The sequence below is a fragment of the Thermobia domestica genome, chromosome 15, assembly GCF_964235325.1.
Source record: "Thermobia domestica chromosome 15, izTheDome1.hap1.1, whole genome shotgun sequence".
Classification (NCBI taxonomy): Eukaryota; Metazoa; Arthropoda; class Insecta; order Zygentoma; family Lepismatidae; genus Thermobia; species Thermobia domestica.
In genome coordinates this window covers 56,417,364-56,439,977 of record NC_137468.1, presented here as the reverse complement: position 1 = coordinate 56,439,977, position 22,614 = coordinate 56,417,364, and positions in this window count along the sequence as shown.

Genomic DNA, 22,614 nt, shown 5'->3' with positions numbered 1-22,614 from the left:
TACCTGTTAAGATTTTCGCTCCGACACCTGTTGACGAAGAGGCATAGAGTAGCTGTAAAGCATAATTTGGAGTTAAGTTTAGAGTTACCCCTCCGCTTTTTATATAAATCACGAAAATTTAGAGGAAAAATGAGGTAAGAAATGATAATTTGAAGTGTTTATTTGATTTTTAGGAATGTAAGTTCGGCAGGAGAATTGCCGGATGCGGAAGCATTGCGGAAGGGTTAAGCAGCATGATAGTTGTAAAATATGACGAATATGGTAATGAACGGGTGTAACGGATGTGCAAAAATAATGAAGAAAACCATTTAAATTTTTGTGAAGCAAACGGAGTGCTGAAGTCAAGTGAAATGTAACAATTTTTCATACTTTAAGCAGCGTTTTTTTATGTTGCGAAGTCCAAGGGAACCTTAAGACTGGAGGGGCAACTCTAAACTTAAGCCATAATTTGGAAGTTTAAAAGCTATAGGAGAGAAATAAAAAATAACTGTATATTATTTCAGGGAACCGAAGATTATTTTATATTTAAAACAAGGCAAGACCATAGGGCGTTATGAAAGAACTAAAGTGGTTTTGTCCGTATATATGTTATATTTCTTCATCACTCATAAAATAAAATCAAGACTAGTGCTTTTTAATATCTGTAAACTTTATAGCACACTATTTAAGGACGGTGACTATGACTTCAGGAGGGCTCAGCATAAATACGATCTGGAAGTATGGTACAGTATAAAAACTACACTGCGTAAAACACGAACCAAATTGTGCTAGGTGGCCACTAAAAGCACGAATACTATCTAACCGAGTCAGAGCAGGATTCGCAGCAAGGTGATCCGAGCGTCTGCGAAGAGGTGCGTCCGTAACAGACGCGCCAGCGACGGGGGTATGTGCATAAACGAGGATAGTGTAAGAGCATTTATACAATACCTTCTCTATCAGTCACAATTCATTTCAATATGCTGTGCACTGATAGTAGATCCAATTGCTTGTTTTCATACTCTCATTCTTTCACTAAATATGTTAACATTGTTTTTTTACTTATAAATTTTCTATTTGGTAGAACCATCTGCTCGAGTGAACGCAAGCCTTCTTTCAAGGATCATAAATACGTACACATATTGCTGAATTCTTATACATAATATTATAATATTCATGTTTTAGTAGCAGCTCAGATGGCACCCATATTTAGTCTTTCATTTATTCACGTTTTTGGAAAGATTACAAAATCCAAATAATAATGGTAATAATCTTCTGTATAAACTTATTTTACGTTCCAAAGAAATTAGTTATATGTAGGAAAGTTCCATCAATTTTGACATAGATTAAAACAACAACAGAAGTTAGTTCTACATTGCTGAATGCAATATGCGTTTTAAATTGTAAATTCTGAATGTGTGCTTGTTTGAATGATAAGTAAGATCGATGTTTATGTTACATAAACGATTTTGGATGTTTTTTTTTACGTATTTTGATCTGGTGGTTTCAAAACTAAAGGCACGAATTTTCCAATACCCACCACTTTTCTTTCAATTTTGAACATAAATTTTCCTTGTTTATTAGCATTTGTAGTATATAACATGTTCATTAGGAGTTTGTTACATTTACATTTCACTTCATTGTGTCAAGCATTGACTTATAATGTTTGATGAGTCCTGTCTTGAATTCACAACTTACAACAATGGCATTCCCCTACAAAACTGTGATTGTAAGGTAAAGTTCGCAGCAGTGATGCCAACCCGTGGGAAAAATTCCATATTGTGGGATTTTTTGAAACAATGATTTCTCGAAATCAGATAAAGGAATTTTTTGTAAAATTTGGCAAGATTTACGGGATTTTTCATATATCTATTCCATTAACGCTAACAAATTTGTCTATGAGCAAGGAGTACATAAATGCGCCTTCAATGAACTGCTAACTGTAAAATTTTGTTACTCTAAAAGCCATGTTAGTGTGAAAATGATTTATGCAGTGACTTGTGAATCTAAAAAAAAAAAATGTCAAGGAACGTTAATTGTACTCTGGCATTAAAAAAAGGAAAGAACGGAAAAATAAAACGAGAAACTCCCAGCTTCCAAATCGTTCAACACAAAATGACTGAAGAATGAAGCTTATCCAGTTTTCTTACGTTCACTAGAAGATATGGCATAAGAGCGTTATGGAAATACTAACCTCACAATGAAATGACTTATTTGTATCGACATTTTCAATTTCCTCTTTCTGTTAAGGAAAATACTTCTTAATAAAATGTTTGATTAACGTTGACAATCGGAAGTGTTGAATAATTCACTCATATATTGAAGAAAATGACATACATATATTTTATTGTTCATGTTTTCTTAACATTATAAGATATTTTTAGTAAAGCGTGGGAAATTGAAGTGCAAGATGGCAATTTCTGCCTCTCAAGATGAGATTTTCTAAGGTCTCAGGTTGGCATCACTGGCAGATGAATAGTAGCTTTCTCAAAAGAAAGAAGCTAATTCTGTGCAGTGATGCCAACGTCTCGGAAAAATCCCATATTGTGGGAGTTTTTAACCTTATTTTCTCGGAAAGGGATAATAAGCAGCATATATGGGATTTTTCGAGAAGATCGAAATTTACGGCTTATTCATTTAGATATTGTAAAAAGTGACTAACACAGAGAAATTTAATTTCTAATATTATAGCATACTTTTAATTAATATAACGTGGGACATTCACACATAAAATGGGATTTTTTGCCTCTCGACATGGGATTTCATATTGTTTCAGGTTTTCATCGCTTATTCTGTGCTCTCTTCCTTTGTCAATTGAATTTTGGTAGAAATGTGTAACACCGTCCGTAGTAATTTATTATAATGAGTGTTTGAAAAGAATATGGTGTATAACAAACATGTCTCGAAAGTGTGTTAATGATAGAAAAAGCTTCTGTTACGTGTGTGGTGAGTTGACTTTCTTCTAATAAAAAGAGTTCATGACTGTTATTTTAACAACAAAATAGACCAGAACAAGACATAGGCTCCGGAAATCTGTTGTGCAGAATGTGTAACACTATTAACTGGCTGGTCGAAAGGATCCCGTCGTATGCCTTTTGCAGTACCTATGATATCTCGTGAACCTAAGTATCATTTGACAGACTGCTACTTCTGCTCACTAAATATACCTAGAATAAATTCCAAGTTCAGGTACATTGTTAAATATCCAGGCTTAAATTCAGCAATTCACCAACTCCACCAGATGACATAACAACGACTGAATAATTTCCTGATGTTCAGGATGAATTAGAGAATGGTTGAAATTTTGCGGAAGATGATGCTATACATGAACCTCATTTTATAACACAGGAGGATTTAAATGATTTGGTTCGGGATCTTTGTTTAAGTAAAAGCAAAGCAGAATTACACGCTTCAAGATTGGAAGAACGGAAGCTACTACTGGGTGACGCCAAAGAAAGATTTTCCCCGCCAACACCAAAACGAATTTCAACATTTGTTTTCTAAATAGATGGACCTAGTTTCTTTGCCGAGTAGTAGTTGAATCTCCACTTGATTGGTAAATGTTACATCTTTCGAAGCTCGTAAAAATGTTGTGTTTGTATACCATTTAATTTAACACTTTTTGGTTACAACATTCACAATATTTGTTATTTCTGTATGTATCTTGAGCACCTCAGTACGGAAAAGTTGTATAAATTAACCATTTCCAATACCAACGTTGATTTCGATAGTACAAGAACGATACCTGAAAGTTAAAAGCGGATTCATAGAATGAATTCAGTGTCTGGAGAAAAGATTCTATCTTCACACATTGCACTCTTCTAAAACCGAAACTAGTAGAAATTCACCAAATACCTTTAGTTTCAATATTGATCACTATAAAGCAAAAACAGTACGGTGTATCGAGACGGAGTTTATCGAATCGATTCAGAGACCCATCAATAGATTCCTTCTTTCCGTTAACATTCTGTTCAAACAGGAAATTGTATAACTTAACTATTTCCGATTTTAACGTTGATAACCATACAATACAACGGTAGCAGTTAGAGGCAAGCGACATTTTGAAATTGATTCAGTGTCGAATACATGTCTTTCTCCGTCAATTCTCTGTGTAAAACAGAGATGCAGAAAATACGTAAACATTTTCGGTATCACCGATTGAGTGGATAGAACAAAACATAACTTTAAAGGGTTTTCTGGAACCGATTCAGCATGAAGAAAATGTGCCATTTTGTTTTATTTCTATCTTTGTTCTGAAACTGAAAGCCGAAAAATATCACTACTACCTCTGGTATTAATATTATCGTATTTGATATAGAGCATAAACCGAAAGACAAAGCAAGAAGTTGTCTGTCTTTTTGGTTCAATTCAGTAGCTTACTGTGGGTTTACTGTGGGTTTACAACATGAATCTGATTTTTTCTTCGTGAAATTTGCAGACAAATCCACCGACTTTTAGTATCAGCTCTAAATTACTCGAAACTCTTTATTGGTCGTGGAGGCTCGGTGGTAGAGTGTTTGCTTCTACTGAGTGATTCAAGTCTAGGTCATGCTAGTTAGTGGTGGACAACATGATATTCGACGAATTCTACCGTTTTATCCCACGTTCTCATACTATTCATCTGCATTAATTGTTCGTATTCCTTACCCTATAAGGTTTAATCATACTACGTGAAACTTAAAGAGACTGCATTTTATTTCATTCCAAAAACGCCTCAAAGAAACTAATTTCTTCCAAACGTTATCATTCTCTTGTTTCTTTCCTGGCGCTTTATATGTTTGACCAATAGTTTCGAGATTTTTAACTATAGTTCAACAACTGCATTTCCTTTATCTTCACATATCTCGTTCAGAGAAAAAATGAAATGAAATCTTTGAGTTTTACGTCTCACGCTTAAACCGGTTAGGTTAAAGGAGATGATGATGATGAGTAATGAATGAAATGGTGGAATGAAGAAAGTGCGGGGAAACGGGAGAACCCTGAGAAAACCCACGCACACGGTGTTTTCTACCACAAAGTTCACTTGGCGGGGCTGGGATCGAACCTGAGACCCCAAGCAATCGTTCAGAGAAAGTTCTGATAGTCAATACTATTGGCAACTCTCTATTCACCTTTATTATCTTTTCTACTTGTTGCCTTTTCTTATTTCTCTCTTTACCTCTCAAATCTGTTCAGTAGAACAGAAAAATCTGTCCCTTGGCTTTAGCACCTTGTACACTTTTACCGTGACTGCAAATGTAATTTTTTCTGTGTTTTTAAGATCGACTAAAGGAATGACAATTATTTGTTAGTCCTTGCCGTTAATATAGATAGATAGATAGATAGATAGATAGATAGATAGATAGATAGATAGATAGATATCTTGAACAGGTTTCTTGGTCCCCATTTTGGGACGTATCGACCTCTTGCAATTTTCTCCAGAAAGCACAAGCGGTCACTTTGTCCCCGTAAGGTCTCTTTGTCCCCAAAAAAAGGTCTCTTCCTCCCCAAATGAATATCCAAACAGGTCGTTTTGAAGCTTCGAGGTCTCTTCATCCCAATCAGGCTTACCAACTAACTTTTGTATGGAAATTGTTGACTTAAGATTTTTAACCACAGAAATCACTGTTCAATACTTTATAGATGTATATACTGTTCTACACATCAGCAATAACATATTGATTAATATTTTCAAATTATATCCTATTTTCGAGATCAGGATTTTATTTTGGGTATATCAATAACAAAGAAAGGAGAAAGAGAAAAGAAAATATATGAGAATATTCATTTCAACTGTTAATATTTCAAATTTGAAACATGTGCAATGATCTCGCACTATTAAGGCAGTTATTTAAACTAATTCTATCTTTAAAGTAAAAATTTAAAAAATAAAATCTTTCAGTTTAACGTCCCACGTTTATGATCGTAGAATAAGGCAGTGGATGATTTAGACAAGTTAATGATAATGGAGGAATTAATTGAATGAGAATGTTAGATGAAACGAGAGTACCCCGAGAAAATCCATGAAAATAATGTCCACCACAAACTTACGTGGCCGGGGATCGAGTCAGGGACTAGATGCTTCAGAGGTAAGCACCTTAATACTGAGACACCGTCCCCCTTTCTTTAAAATTTTCGTTGCACGAGTATTACATGAACAATACTCTAATGGTTTTCAATAATATGCTAGTAACACAAGTAATTGAGTGACTGACATGGTAACAAAAATGTTTACGTACATATCGTTGAAATATAAAATTCGACTATACGTAGGAGTTCTAATACCACTACCTCTGGTGTAGTCGGAAATATTATATGAGGGATATGCCATAAATCTAATAACACTAATAATCTATTTTATAAGATATTAGATTCTTTTTGACACATTATCCCTCTCCTCATTCATGTTTAGACTCCAAGTACAATATCATGGTATTCCGAATTCCTATCATTCTATTCTAGTTTATATTCTTTGTGTAACAACAATAAAATATCTTCCTGAGCTCCTCCGTGGCTAAGCGGCGTTTGGCGTGAGAGGCCCGGGTTCGATTCCCGACGGGAGCTCATGTGTTTCGGATTCCACATTAATCAGTAGATTCACGTCTCATCTAGCCTCGCTGCTGAACGGGACGTTAAACTCAAAATAAAGTCATCTCAAAATATTTTCCCCGCCACCACACACACACTAAACAGGTCTTCAAAGGAGTTTGAGACAAAAGAACCTCCCTCTGGGCAATCCGCGAAATGTATGTATTAAATCCAAGATCTCACCCGTGTCTTCCGAATATGTAAATCACTTATAGTGCAGTGCATCAAGAATCATTTATATATTTTTTCAAGCTGAACATGGAAACGACATACGACATACAAAGGACATACGACTATCTTCAATATTAAGTACCAAATCTTTTAGTCCCCTTGCCTTCCATAAATAAGCATATACTCAAGCCCAGTGTGTTGCAAACTGTAGTCCGCGAATCAAAAGTGATATTCGAGATCTACCCTTCTGGTGCTCTTAGAAATAACATTGGTCCAAAAAAGAGAGAGAAGATAAAATTGAAACAAATCAGATATGAAAATCAGACACTACAGCTAAGAATCTCAAACATAACTTGAAAATTGCATACGCAACCATAATTTACTTTCTCCTTCAGGACTGACATTTAATAAACTTTGTGACTCTAGTGTATAAGATATTCTTCTTCGTTTTCAATTACAAAAGTGACAAACCCGCACACAGGACACCATTGTTGTCTGAATGATTGAATATAATAGAAAATTTAAAATATTTATGGCTAGCAAAGTAGCTTTAATAACAGGTTAATAACATCTTTAATTAAGCATTTCTTGATAATTACTCGAATTTAAGACGTCCTCCAATCCAAGACGCACCCCAATTTCGCTGGGTTAAATTAAGAAAATAGTATTATGTTCCATTTTTACTATTAATAAAGAGTTCTTTGATATTGGTCATTTTCGGTTATTTTTATATAACCCTCTCCCCTTCCCATTTTGGGGGGAATGGCATGATAAAAATTATCCCAGTCCCGAATGTCATGCATGTTGAAAATTTGACCGAGATCGGTCGGGTGGTCGGTTCAAGAGTTACTAAGTCTTATTTATTTTTCTATATCTCTCCCTTCCTCTTCTCCCACCCTAAGTTCTATCGTAAAAGGGATATGATGAAAACCACCTCAGGTCCGAACCTCATCTATGTTGATAATTTGATTAAGATCGGTTCGGTGGTTTAAGCGTGATGAAGTCACAAAAACACTTACTTTATATTTCTTCTATTCTATTTTATTTTTTCTTACGTACAAGGTCTGTATGATAAGTAATGAGACTCGCCGCGCCGCGGCGCGCGTGTCGCTGGAGCGGGTTTGTCGGTGATGGAGGATGTAGGGGGGGGTCCGAGCAAAGCAACGCACCGCGCGTCAGTTGGCTCCGAGCCTTAGTGGAGCGCGGACAAGCCTTGGACAAAGCCCTTGTGAACATTCTTGTCACGGCGGAAAATCAACAAACATGGAGGGTTCCATCGAACAGCGTTATGCGATCAAATTTTGCGTTCGCCTGGGGAAAACGGCTACTCAGACGCTTTCTCTCATCACGGAGGCCTACAAAGAGGAAGCCCTATCCAAAGCCCAGGTGTTTCGTTGGCACAGTGCGTTCCGGAACGGCCGGGAAAGCGTTGAGGATCTGGAGAGGGCTGGACGCCCGACAACAGTGACTACGGACGAAACTGTGGCAAAAGTGAGGGATCTCCTGAACTCAGACCGTCGATTATCGTTGAGATTGATTGCTGATAAACTCGATATGAACCACACAACAGTGCACAAGATTGTGACGGAACAATTGGGAATGAGAAAAATCTGTGCGAAACTGGTGCCGCGAGTGTTGACTGACGAACAAAAGCAACGACGTGTTGATTGTTGTCAGGAACTGTTGAACCTCATGAACAGTGACCCTAACTTTGAAGATGACGTCATAACAGGTGACGAGTCGTGGGTGTTCCAGTACGACCCTGAAACGAAACGTCAAAGCGCGGAGTGGCACACTCCTGCGTCCCCGCGCCCCAAGAAGGCCAGAATGTCGAAGTCAAAGGTGAAAACAATGTTGATTGTTTTTTTTGACAATGTGGGGGTGGTCCACAAGGAGTTTGTACCCCAAGGACAAGCCGTCAACGCCGCCTTCTACAAACAAGTCCTTGAGAGACTGCACAGGAGCGTCAAGCGGAAAAGACCGGCGATCGCTAGCCGGTGGAAATTGCATCACGACAATGCCCCTGCCCACACCGCCTTCTTAGTGACCTCCTTTTTGACCCGGATTGGGGTGGAAGTCCTTCCACAACCACCCTACAGCCCAGATGTGAGCCCGGCCGACTTCTTCCTCTTCCCGAAGCTGAAGCCACGCTTGAAAGGAACCCGTTTTGCAGACGTCACAGCCATCCAAGCAGCCGTGACCACATTTCTAAAGGACATGCCGGCTGCTGACTTCCAGGGGGCGTTTGCAGCGTGGAAACATCGATTGCAGAAGTGCATCGACGCAAGAGGAGAGTACTTCGAAAGCTTTTAAGTCCCTGTACAGATCAGATCAATAAAACAATGTTTCCAGACCTGGTCTCATTACTTATCATACAAACCCTGTATATGTCTCCCTTAACCTCCTCTACATTGTGTCGTCAAAGTAAAATGATGAAAACATTCCAGGTACGGACCTTATCTATGTTAAAAGTTTGATCGAGATCGGCCGGGTGATTCAAGAGTTATTAAGTTTAATTCATTTTCATATATTTGCCCCCCTCCCCTCCCCTCCTCTAAGTTCTACCATCAAAATGAAATAATAATAAAACGTCCCAGGTTCGAACTTCATCCATACTGAAAATTTGATTGAGATCGATCGGGTGGTCCAAGAGTTATTAACTCACAAACCTGAGCACTTTTTTTAATGTTTATTGATTTTTGTATATTTCCCCCCCCCCTCCCCATTGGCAACTTTGTTCCATCAAAGTGAAATGGTAAAATCCATCCCAGGCACGAACGTCATCTATGTTGAAAATTTGATCGAGATTGGTCGTTCGATTCAAGTATTATTAAGTTTTATTTATTTTTGTATAATTCCTCCTCCTCCCCCTCGCCTAAGCTCTAACGTCAAAGTGAATAGTTAAAAACACTCCTAAGCCAGAACTGCATCTACGTCAAAAGCTGATCGAGATCATTCGGGTGGTTTAAGAAATTAAGAGTCACAATCATAGCCACTTTCAATTTGGAACTAAAGTTTTTTGTTCACAGACACCGCTATTAATATATAGATGAAATGAAATATTTAATTTTTACGTCCCACGATTATGCCGGCTAGACTAAAGGAAATTCTTATGATGAGAAATAAATGAAATGGTGGCATAAATAATGTGGTAGGAAAGGGGAGAACCCCGAGAAAACCTATGCACACGGTTGAATTATTAAATGAAAGGAATATGTATTTATTTATACAAAAACAAAATAAAAGAACCTTAATTGATATTCGAAAAGTATTATTATTATTATTATTATTATTATTATTATTATTATTATTATTATTATTATTATTATTATTATTATTATTATTATTATTGTAAAAATGAACGTACTGTATATTGTTATTAATGTATGCAGACATGGTCAAATGTTGATGATAAATTAGTTTTTCAAAGTGTAAAGAGTATTGTGGTCCACAAAACATTCTAAATAGTGAAAATAGTCCTGATTTTAAAAATGTTTGGGAAATGCCGTTCTAGTCCATTTTGAGGTGATGTGATGTAAGTATAAATTAATCTTTCCCGACACACAAGGAGATAGTTCCAGTTCCAACGTATAACATTTAATAATAATAATAATAATAATAATAATAATAATAATAATAATAATAATAATAATAATAATAATAATAATAATAATAATAATAATAATAATAATAATAATAATAAGTGAGTTTTGTTTCAGTGTGAAACACTAGGATAGACTTCCAAACTGCGAATTCAGTACTCAACCTTGAAGTATGCATCTCTATCCACTGGTTGCAACAGAGGAATAAGATCAAAGATTGATTCTGTTCCTCGGACACGGAATAAATTACAAAGAGTCATTACTCGATATTTCTCATTGTTTTTGTTTTACGAAGATTAATATTGAAACTGTAATTGCTAATTGATATCAGTTCTGAAAAAGAGGAATAAAATCAGAGGTGAAACATATTGTTCAGGATTGTATCCCATAAAAAAAAAAAAAAGGTTATCGTTATCTATTTCCATTTTATCAATTATGTGATCAGTGTTGTATCCAAAAAATCGTAGATTTTTACCATTTCTAGGTTGAACAAGTAGATGAAAGTCGAAATAAAACACCATTTTTAATCAACGAAACCAAGTTTTGAATCCAGAAGTACTAGTAAATTTCAACCACTTACGGTTTTGGTAAAATTGCTGAGTATGGTGATGGTATATTCTATTGGGACGCTGAATCGATTGACAGAAACCACTTGTCGCTATCTATTTCCATTTTTGTTCTATGGCTATGAACGTAGCTTTCTATGGCGGAAATGGTTGACTTCTACCCTTCCGATTTGAATAGAGGGTTAAAGAAAGAAATGGAGTCTTTTCGTCGAACAATGAGTAGACCGAAAAAAAAAATCTTGAGTCATCATTTTTGTGTTATGAAAATCAATACTGAAACCTGAAACACTAGTAAATTTCAACCATTTCTGGTATTAGTAGACTGTAGCAGGTAGTGATGATGTATTCTCTTGAGACATTGAATCGATTTCAGAAACGTGTTTGTTGTTTGTGTACACATGGTACTAATGTTGAAACTGGAAATGGTTTATCTGAGAAGCTTCCGTTGTGAATAGAGAGTTAACAGAGGAGATAGAATCCATTCTTGCGACGCTAAATTGACTGAAAAATAATCGCTTGTGTATCTTAAAGTTTTCGCTCTGGTATATGTTGACAGACGGACGGACACGAACGTTCACACTTTTCCACACTTATGGACAGCACAGTTTGGAAATCTAAAAAAAAAAATAGTCCTGGGGGGTCCTGGGGGGTTGACAGGAGAAAACTAATGAAAACATAGGTATTCATAGTATATTATCTTGTGTGAAGAGAAATGACCGGATATCCTATATTTGCACTGTTTTAGTTACTGGTACCTTACTACAAACCCCCCCCCCCCCATTAACTATTAGCATTTTCTTAAATGTGTATGTGCTTAAGTGATGTAGCATTTACGGTCCAACATTTCTAAACTGATACTAGAAGTAAATTTAAATCATTCTGTTGACAGATAAAAATATTTCAAGAGGGAATATTATAGGTAGTACGAAATGCTTTAAAGTTAAAAAAATAAAACTGCATTGTTATATCTAACTCACTTTTTTCATATACAACACTTTAGTTATATTTGTAACTTCTTTCCATTTTTTTTTTTTTAATACAGGAAACTACCATTATGCACAACCTCTGAATCCCTTTATATAGCGAAGAAACATCGGTGAAGTTGTAGTTGGTCAGTATTCACGACATAGATATACTCGAAGTGAACTAATGGCGATCTACGATAGTTAATTTAATTTCAGGGATGCTGAAATAGTAGATCAAAATTAAGAGGCCCTGGAAGCAACTGCAATTGTAGAGAAAATAATTACTATTACATTTTTCCGGAGTCAAAATATACATTTTATGAAGGTTAGGCAGAACAGGAGTTCTGTTCTGGTTAAAGATAAAATAAGATACAAAATGTGCCACAAAGTGCTGGAGAGTCATTAGGTAGAGCACGAAGATACCGATGAGAATGTAAGAAATGCAATTTTACTCTCATTTCGAAGGAGAGAAGATATCATATATTCTTGTAAAAGGCTGCTGCACCGGGTAACCCGTGATTTCCTTGATATATGTATACAAAAAGAAATATATATATATATATATATATATATATATATATATATATATATATATATATATATATATATATATATATATATATATATATATATATTCGAATGCCTTGCAATTAAAAAAGATCATACCTTCCCATCCTCCTTGCACATCTGCTGCGAGTTCGCTAGATGAACAATTTCGATTTGTCTCTCGACAAACAATATGGATTTGGATGAAATAAATAATAATATTTTTGTAGGCTGTAACGACACGTCGATATGAAATTTCATTAGAGAGCTTTAACACGAAAGTATGAAAATATAATAAACTATTAAAAGAAAACACTGTAACATGAAATAATGTCTATAGGGAATAATAAAATTAATGTTACCATGCAGAGCAGAAGAAAAAAATTTCGAAAGAAATTTCGAAGAAAGAATTTCGAAATGAAAGAAATTTCGTTTACTATACCCATTTAATGACTCTACAAAATCCCTCTTGTTCTAAATTAAGGCAGTAGAAAAAAACGTTACTTTCAAAGGTTCGGATAGTCCTTGAAAATAAAGTTGTGGTTATCTTTGACCTTTACAGGGGTTAACTTCCATATTACGTCCCCGTTCATCTTTAATAGTAATGAAGTAAAAGCTTTTGTGTATCAACTACGTGTCACAACATATTGAACTTCTTTATTTTATTTATTTATTTATTTATTTATTTATTTATTTATTTATTTATTTTACATAGGGTCTACTGACAAATTATATTCAACATAAATAATTCCTAAGTATATTTGTAAAATTTTGTGCACATTCCAATTCCAAGCAGGGCCGGATCCAGGATTTTCTGATGGAGGTGCATTAATAACTACCGGTACATTTGAATTAAATTTGATTTTTTAAAATGTCTTTAGGCACCTGTGGTTGTGAATTAAGAATTGCCCTGGAAGTGCTAAGTGTCTGCTCTCGGTGAATCCTTTTCATTCAACCTTCAAAAAATTGACTTAAACTACTGATTTTTGCAAAACTTCACTTTTTTCTAAACCCAAATGGAAACATGACAGCAGAAGTTTTCAGAAAGTGTTACTACTTTCACTGTTACACTGTAAAAAATCGTGTTATTTCAACAACATGCGTATGTGTTAACACGATTGTGTTAAAATATAACACAAACAAGTGGTTAGAACAACTCACTCTCCATTTGGAGTTGTGTGTCAAATGTCGGTCGCTATAGCCCCCCTTGACGCTCAGATATACACTGGATAAAACGGCAAAATATGGTTTAGCCTCTCCATTGATCATATCCTGGATCCGCCCCTGTATATATATTTTCGCTTGTTAAAAGTGTTCGTTGGTGTGTGTGTTTGGAGATGGAAGTGAAGAGGGATGGGTCATTCTGTTGCAGATATGCTGCCTTTTGTTCTTCATTGCGACAAGAGACGTTAGGTGACAATTTCGTGAGTTTTTCTCTTATCGTTGCAAGTACATTAAAAAAACTTTGCACTCAATGAGGGAGCTCGAGCCGGGTGCACCTCCCCCTAAATACGCCACTGAACAGATTTACATATTTTAGGGCTCTTATATGTTGAAAAGGCTATGTCAGTTCATGTTTTTCATGTCAGTTCGTCACGATGTATGTGTGCACACTTAGAGACTATACGGTCAACGTATCGGACCAAAGTTTAATCATAAGGTTGTGTATAAGTTTCTCTAGAGTAAGGGGCATCGAATTCAATCCTTACTCCCGTATAAAAGTAATTTTCTTATAGCTTAAAACTTGAAATCGCTGTTTCTTCGAAAATGACTCTATCAATTATGATTGTGTCATAAACAAGTATTTCATCAACAACTTCATGTATTGTTTCTCTGGGGAAATCCCTGTCGATTTACTGAGTTTCTCTTGAAGTAAGTTTGTTCGGATAATTTTCTCAAAAACGGCTCAAGCAATAATTTTCCACATTTTGTAAGATAACTCAGTTTAGTTTAGCGTTCCATGGATATGAATCCAAAGTTAACGGTAATGATGTGAAAATAGTGATGATGAGGTGAATGATAATCGTGGAATAAAGAAAATGGGAGGAAACGGAAGAACCATGAGACTACCCACGCAGTCTTTGATCGCCACAAAGTCCACTTGCCACGAATGAGATCGATCCGGTGACCTCATACACCAGAGGAGCGTCCTACCATTGGTGCGTAGAGTTCCTGCCTCGATCCCAGCCCGCGCTAACTGGACTTTGTGGCAGACAAAAATCGTGTGCGTGTGTTTCCTCGGGGGTTCTCCTATATAACCCTACAATATAGAAAATAGAATACCTTTTTTCTTAGGAAAGCCTGAAGAGATCACCTCACGATGTATATGAAGAGATAGTTTACAGGTAGGATGTGCTTACGACTTTGGAACAATAGTACTTGTAAAGAGTCTTGTGGTTATAATTCAAAACAAAAGTTTCGTCGGATTTACGCGTTTCATGTCGTATACATGACTTAAAACTGGCTTTCTGATTCGGTATGTCTGTCCTCCCCTTTACAGACCTAGAAGTCACACTGTCCAATGTATCAAGACAAAATTCTGGAAACCTGTTTTAATAAAATCTCTTTAGGAAGGATTTCGAATGTCCCCCGCGCAGCATAAAGGTAAAATAGCAAACATTCTTTTCAATCATTAGAAAGTAGCTACCTTTTGAAGAAATTGGAAAATCTCGTCAAAATACTTAATGTTTCACAAAATAAAAAGTGTACAACAATGCGTTTTGGTAGGGAGAAATTTACTATTAATACTCGTAATTTACACATTTACTCGTAATATGTAAATTGGTTGCAGTGGAGTACAGAAAGGCGGGATGTCCTGGTTTTAACTCCCCATTTAACAAGATACTATGAAAAAATAAACAATTACTATATTAAGACATGTGTTCAAAAATGTGTTTGAAACAATGAGATTTTGGGTGATTGAACTTATTCCCTCATGAAATTTTGTGTACGTCATTAGTTGGTTGATTGATTTGATGGGAGTTTAGAGTGGAACCCGAATCACTGTAGTCCATTTAAATTTCTGAATCGCAGGTGCTCGCTGTAGGTACTAATTAGCGTGGAAGGCATTGTAGTATTTAGTTCCATGAGCTAGCTTTCATTTTTTAGAGATTTAGAGATATATAGAGGTTAGAGGGTGGAAGTGACACGAGAAAACGTAGAAGGATCTTACTAAGGGACATTTTCAGCAATACTTTAGGATAATGATGTAGTTCTACCTTAAACTGAAAAAAAAATGTTCTTATCAATATCTTATCAATATACGTATAAAAAACCTCCTACTATTGATAGTCTATATAGCCTCTTTGGATTCAACAATAAAATCATATTATAATAGCAATACTTCGTGATCAACGCTAATTTCTATTAGTTAACAATTGCCGCTCCATGGAGAAACGTCCAAAATAGACATTCATCAATCAATAGGTGTCATTGAGCTGAATGAATGCGAATCTTAATACTTATAAGCGATCCTCATGCGATAAAAATCGATAAAACTAATTTTTTTATGGTACAAACATGTCATTCGTACATAACATTAACAGGGTAAATAATTAAAATGAAACTTTTTCCAAAATATACACTATTCAGCCTTTCATTACTACACTAGCATGAGGACAGTCCACCCTATCCTTAATAAGATATAACAACCTAAATGTCCTAAAATTATGATTACCTTTTAAATTTTAAACACATTTCAATTAACCTTTTCAGAGTTACACGCATTTCTATATGGACACTATAAAGTTGCAACACTTTGCACCTTTTAGATCAAAATACCATATTATTATTATTATTATTATTATTATTATTATTATTATTATTATTATTATTATTATTATTATTATTATTATTATTATTATTATTATTATTGAAAATGTCAAAATTTAAGTGAAATATTCAAATAAATATTTAGTCAATTTTCAACATTGTAGTTGTAATAAGGTATCCTCATGAAGCGAAACTTACCGCCTCGGGGAATACTCTGATGTGAACTATGACATATTTATCAGGGTGGCCCCGTGGGAAAATTTCACTTGTGAATAATCCGTGCCAAACTGAGTGGCCATTCGTCTGAAAAGATTTCTAGCGGACAAGAAAACTTTTTAGATAATGCCAATAAGAAACAAAATGTTTGTTAATAAAATATCAAATAAAAGCAGCAGCTGTATTGTCTAAACTTCAAGGTTCTGAGTGGTTTCGACTGGTCGCTGAAGAATAATCACTTTGCTTGATCGTTTAGTTTAAATTATGTCGTCTCTTTTCAGCACCGAGACTATATGGGAGATGCACTTTCATTTTAACTTGGGACTCGAACGAAATGAGCTTCCAATGAGAATCGAACAAGACTATCGTACGAAGAAACTGCGTAAGCTAACCCCTAACTATTCTGTTTAATTATTATAGTATCATCGGAAATGGAAATATTAACTTATTTGCTTGTAAAATTTAGCGTCATTTTCAAAACTGAGTCTATATGAGACGTTGACCTACAGTTTTAAATGTGGAATCCAAACCATCGTAATGCATTTAATGCTCTCCAACAAAGAATGGAACCCGCGACCACGTACTCCAAAGGTGCGATTACTAGCCGCGATTACTAAACCAGCGGGGAGGGCAATAAATATTAAGTGTAGTGTGATGGAAATGATTCAGTATTATCTCGTACTTTCTCATTTCGTCTGTCATTGACAGCTAATCGCTGCACCGCTAATTTTAGAGTTTTTCTGTAATATCTTCAAACCAAATAAAAATATTCGAAAAGCAGAAACGTAGTGAACTAGACAATACGATTTTGCATGTGATACCGTTATCACAACTCATCTATCTGCCTTCGATTTGCAACTGTAGATAGATTTAGCATTTTTTGCGGGTTCTGCAAATAGCGGCATACTAAAAGCAGATACGTGAATTGTGGTAAAGGTATCACATGCAAAATCATATTGTCTAGTTCACTACGTTCCTAATTTCTTTTCTTTTCTTTTCTTTTTTTTTTTTTTTTTAGATATTACGGAAAAACTTTAAAACTATAGGTAGTTTAATTTCGCTGTAGTGAAGACCCTTAACACCCGTTAAGTATTATCCTGTATCCTACGCGCAACATGTCTATGATTCGGCGTAAACTGGTTACGCATTCTCATGTTCAACTAAATGCCGACATTTTCTTCGTAGTAAACTTACTTATAGTTGCCAAATGCTCTAATACAACCATTTAAAAAAACATAGTTTGTAACAGGGTGGATTGATTTAAATCAGTCTGATTTAAATCACGATTTAAATCAAGATTTAAATCACTTCATTTTTTAAATAAAAATCGTTGATTTAAATCGAATTCCGAAATAAATTAATTTAAAGTGAAAATAAGTAAAATCCCGTTTCTGTTCTGTTATTTCGATTATGGAAGTTAATAATCATAATACAATGAGACTCAAATGTACAGTATAGCATGAAAACAAGTGTCATGCAGAGGATGATTAGGGAAAATCCCGTTTTGAACAGGTAACTGAGTAGTTCTGCTTTCTTCTTTTCGTAACATTGGGTTTGGGTTTTAAAATCGTTAACTATTCCAACGGGGAAATCACCATCGACATTTAAGACGAAAATTCTTTTTTGTGCGTGTCTGTTTGTTTGTTGCCAGATAATAGGGCGTATTTAGAAGGGTCCTATTCCCTCTCCACTTTTCTTTGTTCATTTTATAATTTTAGGCGAAATTTATGTATTTCATGTCGCAAGGTAGTTCTGAGTTTTTAAAAATAGGCCCCTGCCAAATATCAGTAACTTTCGTGATAAAAAGTATCATTTTGATAAATGTTGCTGTACTTTTTCCGTAATGCTTAACCTTTTAAATTATATAACCTGTTTTTAGGTGATAGGGTAGAATCTTCATTATTCGATTAAAAAAGTACCAATAAGGCTCTTTACTTGGTTTTTTCAAGACTGCAGGCATTTTAGAACACGTTACATATGCTTTCTGCGTTGAGGCATAGTGTGTGATGACGTCATAAATTTAAAAATATATTTTTTGGTATGCGTATTATTACTTTTTGGCGGGTTACATTTTGCATTCAGAAGACTGAAATTTTGCACACTCGTTCAGTGCACCCCTTAATAATTTTCAGATGTTGTTAGATCTCTTCGTGGAAACAGCGGGGTCCAGAGGGGCAAAAATGTTTTAAAGAAAATGATATTTTAAACAAAAAATAGCTTTTTTCGTGATTTTCCCGTCTCAGATGGAGTAGTATGAATGGTACCATTTGAAAGGCTGTTCTATTCTCAAGAAAATGATGTACGTACTATGCTCCTAGGATAAATAGGGATGTCTCAGAAAACTGTTACCTGAGATTCTGTTTTATCCGGGAATCTGGGGTATTTGGAGAATATAATTTTTCGTGGGCTTACTTTTGCACCGACAAGATTGAAATTTCGCACATTTACTCAGTGAATCCCTCAGTATTTTTCAGATTTGTTTCAGATCTCTGCTTTAAAACACGGGGAGGGGTCCACAGAGGTAAAAAAGTTTTAAAAAATATTTTTAACAGAAAATTCCTTTTTTTTTCGTGATTTACCCGCCCTAGATACATGATGGAGGCAATTGAAGGCTACCGTTTGAAAATTTGTTTTATTCTGAAGAGAATAATGTACAAATCATGATCCTAGGATAAATAGGGATGTCTGAGGAAATTTTTATATTACATCCGGGTCATCTGGGGCATTGTGGGAATGCTCGTAGCTCATTGTTAAATAGTTTCCTCACCCTTACTACTGAAGATAGAAGCTTGAAATTTAGTACACCCCTTACTATTTCCCAGTTAATTTTGAGATCTGTGCGATAACACAGGGGTATCCCGAGGGGATCAAAATTTTAAAAAAAAAAGTTTAAAAAATATGCCGATTACTCTCAAAATTTCCCGCTTCAGGGACATAAGGAAATGCGAATGTTACCGTTTCAAAAGCTGTTCTATTCTAAAGAGAGTGATGTATGTACCATGATCCTAGGATAAATAGGGATGGTGCTGTAGCTGTTTGACTGAAAGTCTATAATTTACCTTTAAAAAGAGCCATAATTTAAAATTGTTAAGAAACATTGTTTTGGATTGATATAGGTTAACGATTGGGGATAATTCAAAATGCAACCCCAATACTTTCACTTAAATGGCATAATTAGCATTTAATACTAATTCCTAATGCTTTTTCTTCAGTTCGCGACTTGTATTATACGAGGAGAAAGATTTGATTTAAATCAAAAAAAAAAATCGATTTAAATCAAAAAAATCAACAAAAATGATTTTTTTTTTTTTAAAATCATGATTTTTTTCCACCCTGGTTTGTAATAACCTGTAAGGTTACAAAACTTACAGTGCATACTTGAATATCATAACTTCATACATTCCAAATAAATGACTATAAATAATATTTTAGGCTATTGAGTAGTAAAACTTTAAATAAATGTCGAGTATGCTTACTTTATTTAAATTATCGTATAAATTTTTGATTTTATTTAAGTATCCCTTTCAGCTGTAAGGCTATGTGAAACGTGAATCTACAGCTTAACGTGGAATCCGAACCGCATGAGCGCCATCGGGTATCAAACTTGGGTCTCCCGTGCCTATTGATTGATTAAGGATGCTATTCAGTTATTTCTTGTGATTGGGAGACAATTCTTTGACCTTGTCTTGAATCTAAAAAAATGGGTAAAATTGATTCAGATTAACTTAAATCAACAAATGAGGAAGAACATTAGAAACTGAGAAGTGAATATTCTTTCTAGAATTGGAACAAAAGAATAAGCAATTATAATATAAAATAAAAGCATATGACATAGTTGAATTGTATGGTCGGCTTAGAGGGAGTGCGTAATATGTGCGTAAGAGGGAGTGTCACCATCCAAAAAGACAAACAACAAATGGGACTACAGTCTGCTAGTTAACAGTGCATTTTACTACACATACATTTTTAAATTAAAAAACAACTAATTTCAGTAAAATTAAGAATGGCAGTTATTATTATTGGCAACGAATGCTAGTTTATAGGACCATTCTGCTCAGTACATTGTAGACAGCTAGGGATGCGCACGAGTCGAGTCGAGTCGAGATTTAAGCCTGTCTCGACTCGACTCGAGAAAATGTTGTCTCGACTCGAAAATATGTTTCTGTCTCGACTCGTGTCTCGACTCGACAATTTCTGTCTCGACTCGACTCGAATTCGAGTCGAGACGTCTCGGAATTCAAGTCGAGACAAAATATACGAATTAAAATATACGTACACATCAGCCAGAACATTATGACTACCTACCTAATTGTCAGTATGTCTACCTTTGGCACTGATAACAACGGCGAATGCTCTTGACATGGACGTAATGATCCTTTGTAGGTCGCTGGAGAGAGTTGGCACCACATGTGCACACACAGGTCACCTAATCCCCATAAATTCCGGGGAGGGGGACGATGCGATCTGACGTCACGTTCAATCACATCTCAGATGTGTTCGATTGGGTTCAGATCCGGCGAGTTGGGGGCCAACACATCACTGGGAACTCGCCCCTATGTTCCTCGAACCACTCTATCACACTCCTGGCCTTGTGGCATGTTGCATTATCTTGTCGAAAAATGCCACTACCGTTGAGAAACATGGTCGTCATGAAGGCATGTACGTAGTCTGCAGGCAGTGTGCGATACGCCTCGGCCGTCATGGTGCTTTAATCGAGCTCCACTAGACACATGGATACATAAGCATAACCTTGACCCATATGGTTCGGGGGGGGAAGCACAAACACACACACACACACACACACACACATATATATATATATATATATATATATATATAATTCTCAACCTTTGCCGACCCCACTTCTCGATGAAGGTTCCTCCAATACTTTTTCACACGTATCTATTTTCGGCAGTTCGTTTCCACGTTACTCCACACTGTTTCCTAATTTCGCCACACCACATTGTATTACAACGTTTTCTGGATCGTTTTCGTTCCCTTAGGATCCCTCAAGAATTGCTTTTATCCACCTATCGTCAGCTCTTCTTGCAATATGACCAGCTCACTGACACTTCAGTCCTTTTATTTTCACGATGATATCGGTCACTCCTGTCATTTTCCTTATCCATGTATTTCTTTTTCTATCTCTCCGAGTTATTCCAAGCATACATCTATCCGTGCTTCTTTTGTTGTATATGCTCTCTCCCTTTGGAAGTTTAAGAAAGAGCATTATACATTAACAACTGATCACAGAAAGTTGTGAATTCAACCAAGCGTAGATTTTAATTCCTACTTTAGATTGGAAGCAGCAACATATTTCAAATTATTGCCTTTGGTATAAAAAACAATTATAAAGTTGGAATTTGCGGTGGCAGCTACATGGCATGAGTGTGGACTGCGACTCTTCTTTTCTTTCATTATTAAGAGAGTTTTATTTATTGACTTTAAGATTCACAAGCTGTAATTAAACGTATATAATATACATTACTCACTTGTGCATGTTAAACTTTTCTTTGTTTCGACAAAAATATATTCAGAAATTTTTCTTGGGCAGGTAGTCTTCGACCTTAAATTGTCACTTTTTGAAACCAACCATACATTTGCTTCTAATGTTTTAACCAAATATTTAGTACCGTAGTTTCGAAAAACCCTCCTGATTTTGGATCACCATTGTGTAGTTCGAGTGTGTGAATAATATAAACACTACTCAGGCAGATATCCAGCCTAACTTTACGTCAGTTTTTGAGGATGAGACCTAAAATTAAGCCTTTGCCTCTGTGCTCAATTTTTTTTTTTTTTTTTTTTAGTCAATAGCCGGAACGCTTTTCCCTAGAATAATTTCGTGGAACACAATGACGCAGAATAAAAAGTTCTACATTAGTTCTTTATCGTGCTTTAATAGGGTATTAATCTGCTTAAAATATGACAATAATAAACTGAAAAGATACAAATTTGGAGCGAGACAAGTACAGCACAGGAACTGAATTCGGACACCACACTGACTTACTGGAGCGCAGGAATGGTGCGTTCTGGCCCATTTTAAGCCCCGTTTAGCCAATCTTTCCCTGATCTTTGCCCAATCCCTCATATTGATCTGAGCCTTAAATGTTCTTAAGGAATTACCTGAAACAACCTATCAGCAAAACATCCACATATTCATTTAGGCCTGCCGCAGCTCATTAATAGTGTTTCTTTCAGAAAAAAATATCCAAAGAGGGTATCTTAAAAGTAAAG